Below are 6,688 nucleotides of genomic sequence, written 5' to 3' on the forward strand. Positions count from 1 at the left end.
CCTTCCAGAAGAGGAGCACCCTGGACCCTCCTGGTCCACTCAAGACGCCATTTTGAGTCCACCGCGTGGGCTTGAATTAGCCAAGGCTTGTTGCCCAATCCTGGGTAACTTCGACGCCAACGACTTCATCCTTCGTGGGACAGCTCGCACCTCCATCCTGGTCGCCGACAACGCCTCCTGGTCCGAGAGACTGCAGAGCCCAGCAGTGCCCACTCACCTGACTGCGGTGACTTCGCCCGGTGCCATCCTGGTGCCCACTTAATCACTGGCTAGTGATTCAAGAACTTGGTCCCCTCTGCTTTCAGGTTTTCTTCTTCCTTGATCCAGGCTTGGATCCATCGAACTTTCCTTCACTGGTCGCCTGCCAGCAACTTCTTCCTTCCAGGCTCCTGGTCCGGCAACGAGATCCCCGACGTCTTTTCAGACCTATGCAGCTGCAGCCCCTGGGCTAGGTAACTTCGGCACTCCGGTGTCCCAGCATAGCCTCACTATCCAAGGGTCAGGATCCACTGTCGTTTTCTCCCTACCAGGTCGGGTTCGCCCGTGAACACTAACTTTGTGAATTCTAGCTTCCATAGACTTTGTCCCGCATCCCGCGTGAGAGTGCACACTCTGCACCCGAGTCCCCTGGGCCTCCTAGTAGTAATCTAACGATTCCCTAGTCCAGTCCTAGCGATTCCAAAGCCTATTAGAACTGTTACTTACCTGCTAGTAATTCGCATTCCACTTTTAGCGTATATGGTTTTTCGTGCCCCTCGGGCATTTGTGTAACGTGCTAACTTAAAAGTATTTTCGTAAGAGTTTTGTTGTGTGCTTAGCTCCCTGTCTCATAAAGAGCCAGGGTAGTCTTGTTATAAATAAATACACTGTTTATTTTCATAACAACTTGTGTGGTGTCCTTTCACTGGGTGTTCAAGGGGTAATGTGATGGTAAAACAGCTGGCTTAACACGCCCTCTAGAGTCTTAGCCTTAGACTGCTCGTATCCATGCTACTAGGATAGCTGGTCTATAAGGTTGACTTACAACCAATCATCAATAAGGGTTGTTTGGACTGATATATAGTGATCACTAGAATAGTGAGCACTGCACATCAGGCCAACTTCTCACATTGGTGAGCAGCGGTTGGGATTTGAGCTTGCTGTTGTTTTACCACACATATCCTAAGAATATCTTGTGAAAGATCACATAAGTACTAAAGGTACATATAACTTAGCTTAGAATACTCTGAGTTCTACTGAACCAGCTGTTGTAGCTCCTAGGGCCTAGCACACCCTAAACTACAACTCTAGCAAGGGATCAGTAGGCAAACATATAGTGTAGGTAAGTGCACCACTTACACCTCACTAGAAAAGCATGTCGACTCAGGAGGACTCTACTGAGACTCCCCTGGTCAGTGTTGACCCTCCACAGGTCACTTCAAGATATGCAGCTCTCAGCTTTCATGAGATGAGACAGATCTGTGTCTCCAGAAAACTGAAGCAGGGGTCTAACCCCACCACTTCCTTTCTGATAGGTCTCTTAGAGACATATGATGCCAGAAAGCTTTCTCAGTTACATGAGAACATGCCAGCCTTAGAGGGAACCTCTGGGGATCCAGATCTCCACAACACTGATTCAGCAGTTGAGGAGGAGGATCAGGAGGTACTCTCTGGGGATGAGGTAGACAAGGGTCTTGAGGTAGTCAGAAGGCTAACTAGGACCAACTTAGACTTACTTGGGCTAGGATCTGGGGGCCCCCCAGTACTAACCCAAAGTGGGCCTAACCTTGGAGTTAGGAGAGATAGATCTCTTTCTAGGGACTCCAATAGATCTCTGCACTCTAATGCCTCTTCTCAGGGGAGAAGGAATCCTCCACAGAGGAGATTTACTTCCCCTCAGAGAAAGGAGCATGAGGCTAGGATGAGACAAGCTGAACTGAGGATTGAAAGGGAAGAAATTGCCCTGGCCAAAGAGAAGCTTGCCCTGGCAAGAGAGCAGCAGATGAGTGGGCTAGCTCCCACTGGTGGCAGCAATCTCCCAAGAGATAGAGAGAAGGGTTTAGATACTAAACACCTGACTAAAATAGTGCCCCCCTTTAAGCAAGGGGATGACATCCAGAAATGGATGGCTGCTCTGGAGAGGGCCTGCACTGTGCAGAACATTCCCCAGAGTCAGTGGGCAGCTATACTGTGGCTCTCCTTTGATGGTAAAGGTAGAGATAAGCTCCTCACTACAAGAGTGGAGGATGCTAACAATTACCAGGTCCTGAAGAATACACTGGTTGATGGGTTTGGTTTAACCACTGAGCAGTACAGGTTGCTGTTCAGAGACACCCAGAAAACTCAGTCTCAGGACTGGTCTGATTTTGTGGATTGTGCCACTAAGGCTTTGGAGGGCTGGTTGCTGGGTAGCAAGGTTACAGATTACACAGGATTGTATAATCTAATGATGAGAGAACAAATTTTGAACAATTGTCAGAACCAGTTGCTGCACCAGCACCTTGTTGATTCAGATCTGACCTCTCCCCAAGAATTGGGAAAGAAGGCAGACAAATGGGTCAGGACAAGGATCAAGCAGAACCAGAACCAGAACCAGGGTGGTCAGAAGAAAGCAGACCAGAAGGGTAATGTTAAGAATGAGCAAAATGACCAGAAGTCTTCACCAGGTCCCCAACAAACCAAAGAGGGTGGGGGTCAGGCTTCCCAGAAGAAGAAGACTCAAGAAGGCCAGTCAAAAAGGTGGTGCCAGTACTGCAAAAGTAAATCTCACTGGTTTAGTGAGTGCACCAAAAGAGGAGGAGGACAAACTCCTGCCACTACAGCTCCTAAAGCAACTGCACCCCCTAGTACAGTCAGTAGTGGTAGTGTCACTCCCAAGGCATTAGTTGGGTTAACCTTGGGTACTGAGGGGTCTGACAACTTAGTTGGCACACTCACTCAGGCTGTCCTTGTCTGTACAGGGGATATGGATATGTCCCCTGAAATAAGTCCCAATACTTTGGGCAAATACAGGCAGACACCTTTGATTAATGGCAAGATGGCTCAGGCCTATAGGGACACTTGTGCCAGTGTCACCATGGTGACACCTAACTTTGTGGATCCTGGACAGATCATGCCAGGTACTGATTTCCTGGTGACCAATGCCAGCAATGTCACTACTAGTCATAGTGTGGGAATTGTAGCTTTCTCCTGGGGTGGAGTGAAGGGACAAAAGAAAGTTGTAGTCAGTTCAGACCTCCCAGTTGATTGTTTGTTGGGCAATGATTTGGAGTCATCACAATGGTCAGAAGTGGAGCAGAGGACTCACATGGAGATGTTAGGCTTGCCAGCACATGTGCTTGCTGTGACTAGGTCACAGGCCAGAAGATGCCCCACTGAACAGGTGCTGGATCCTGAAACTATGGACCAGACACCTCCCAAGAAGAAGAGCAGTAAGGGTAAGGCTTTGCCTTCCCCCTTGCCCCAGGTTGAGGATCAAGTCTCTGAGGAGGCTGATCTAGAAGAGCTGAGGGAAACTGAGCCTAAAGAGCTTGAACTTGATCAAGTTGAGTTTCTGGGCTCAGGGGGACCCTCCAGAGCAGACCTGGGGAAGGAACAGTTGAGCTGCCCTTCCCTTGAACCCCTCAGACAGCAGGCTGCTGCTGAGGCTGCAGGGAATGCCACAGGTGCCCACAGGGTATACTGGGAAGATGGACTCCTGTACTCTGAGTCAAGAGACCCCAAGCCTGGTGCAACCAGGAGGCTGGTCATCCCCTTGTCTCTGAGAGGTTTCCTTCTCACCTTGGCCCATGAGATTCCCCTTGCAGGTCATTTAGGTCAGACAAAGACTTGGGACAGGCTTGTCTCACACTTTCACTGGCCCCATATGAATGAGAATACCAAGGAGTTTTGTCGCTCATGTGTCACTTGCCAAGCCAGTGGTAAGTCAGGTGGCACAACAAAGGCCCCCCTCATACCACTACCTGTGGTGGGGGTTCCCTTTGAAAGAGTGGGGATTGACATTGTTGGTCCAATGGAACCCCAGACAGCATCAGGACACAAGTTTATACTGGTGGTGGTGGACCATGCCACCAGGTATCCTGAGGCTATTCCCCTTAGGACCACTACAGCCCCTGTAGTGGCAAGAGCCCTAGTTGGAGTGTTCTCCAGAGTGGGTTTCCCTAAGGAGGTCGTTTCTGACAGAGGTACAAACTTCATGTCAGGATATCTGACTGCCATGTGGAAAGAGTGTGGTGTGAACTACAAGTTCACCACACCCTATCATCCACAATGCAATGGGCTTGTTGAGAGATTCAACAGGACCCTGAAAGGGATGATTCATGGACTACCTGAACCTCTTAGGAGAAGATGGGATGTCCTGATCCCCTGCCTCTTGTTTGCTTACAGAGAGGTCCCACAGAAGGGGGTTGGTTACAGCCCTTTTGAGCTTCTGTATGGGCATCCTGTAAGAGGACCCCTGTGTTTGGTGAAGGAAGGATGGGAGAGACCTCTCAAAAAGCCTGCAACCAACATAGTGGACTATGTACTTGGTCTCCGCTCCAGGATGGCTGAGTATATGGAGAAGGCATCTAAAAACCTTGAGGCCAGCCAGGAACTTCAAAAAGCTTGGCATGACCAAAAGGCTGTACTGACTGTGTACCAGCCAGGACAGAAGGTGTGGGTGCTGGAGCCAGTGGCCCCAGCAGCTCTGAAAGACAAATGGTCTGGGCCCCACACCATCATTGAGCAAAAGGGAGAGGTTACCTACTTGGTGGACCTTGGAACTCCCAGGAGCCCTCTCAGAGTGCTCCATGTTAACAGGCTCAAGGCATATGTTGACAGGAAGGACATGAGCTTGCTCATGGCCACAGATGAGGGACAGGAGGAAGAGAGTGACCCTCTCCCAGACCTGCTCACTCAGAATCCTGATGATGGGTCAGTTGATGGTGTTGTCTTTTGTGGCAGCCTCACTGAACATCAGCAACAGGATTGCAGGCAAGTTCTGCAATCCTTTCGACATATGTTCTCTCTGACACCCAGCCAAACTGATTGGTGTACCCATGATGTTGACACCGGAGACAGTCTGCCTGTCAAGAGTAAAATCTACAGGCAGCCTGATCATGTTAGAGACTGCATCAAAACTGAAGTGCAGAAAATGTTGGAACTGGGAGTCATTGAGCCCTCAGATAGCCCTTGGGCTAGCCCAGTAGTTCTAGTGCCAAAGCCTCACACCCAGGGTGGTAAGAGAGAGATGAGGTTTTGCGTAGACTACAGAGGCCTCAATGCAGTCACTAAGACTGATGCCCACCCAATACCAAGAGCAGATGAGCTTATAGATAGATTGGCTTCTGCCAACTTCTTAAGCACATTTGATTTGACAGCTGGGTATTGGCAAATCAGGTTAGCTGAGGAAGCCAAACCTAAGACAGCATTTTCTACCCCTGGAGGGCATTATCAATTTGTGGTAATGCCCTTTGGACTGAAAAATGCACCTGCCACCTTCCAAAGGTTGGTGAATCAAGTCCTCACTGGGCTGGATGACTTCTGTGCAGCTTATCTTGACGATATTGCTGTCTTTAGCTCCACCTGGGAGGATCACCTGGTCCACCTGAGGAAAGTGTTAGAGGCCCTGCAAAAGGCAGGCCTCACTATCAAGGCCACCAAGTGCCAGATAGGGCAGTCACAGGTTGTATACCTGGGCCACCTTGTAGGTGGAGGCCAGGTTCAGCCACTGGAGAGTAAGATACAGGCCATCAAGGACTGGACTCCTCCAATCACCCAGACTCAGGTTCGAGCTTTCTTGGGCCTGACTGGGTACTATAGGAAGTTTGTCAGAAATTATGGGTCCATAGTGACCCCCCTTAATGACCTGACAAGCAAAAAGATGCCAAAGAAAGTTCAGTGGACAGCAAGCTGTCAGAAAGCATTCAATGACCTAAAGCAGGCCATGTGCACAGCACCTATCCTCAAGAGTCCAGATTACTCCAAGCCATTCATTGTCCAAACAGATGCTTCTGAGTTGGGTGTGGGAGCTGTTCTGTCTCAACTGAATTTTGATGGTAATGATCAGCCTATTGCTTTCATTAGTAGGAGGTTGACACCCAGAGAGAAAAATTGGTCAGCTATTGAGAGGGAGGCCTTTGCTGTGGTCTGGGCCCTGAAGAAGCTGAGGGCCTACTTGTTTGGCACTCACTTCACCATTCAGACAGACCATAAGCCCCTCTTGTGGCTAAATCAGATGAAGGGTGAAAACCCCAAACTGCTTAGGTGGTCCATTTCCCTACAGGGGATGGATTTTACAGTGGAGCATAGACCTGGGACTGATCACAGCAATGCTGATGGGCTCTCCAGGTATTTCCACTTAGAGCAAGAAGACTCACCTGGTCAAGGTTAGCTTATTGTCCCAAAGTTTGGGGGGGGGTCATGTAGGAGAGTAGGGTCTGCAATCCTATGATCACCCAGATTTTTTGCTTTTTGCTGCACTGGTTTACGACTTTCCCTGGCTGTGGGCCTGCTAATCAGACCCACAGCCCAGCTGTTCTCTCTATCCAAATTGTACCCAGGTACTGAATTGGCACTGGGCCCTCGCCAAGTCCCTGTACCCAGGGCTGAGGTGCACCCAGAAGTCTCCCAGGGGCTGAAGCATGTATTGTGCCACCCCTGGATTGACTAACTAAAACTGACACAACTGGCTGCACGACAGCTGGGGCAAGGTGGTGTACTCACCCTT

Source organism: Lissotriton helveticus, chromosome 10 (assembly GCF_964261635.1).
Source record: "Lissotriton helveticus chromosome 10, aLisHel1.1, whole genome shotgun sequence".
Lineage (NCBI taxonomy): Eukaryota > Metazoa > Chordata > Amphibia > Caudata > Salamandridae > Lissotriton > Lissotriton helveticus.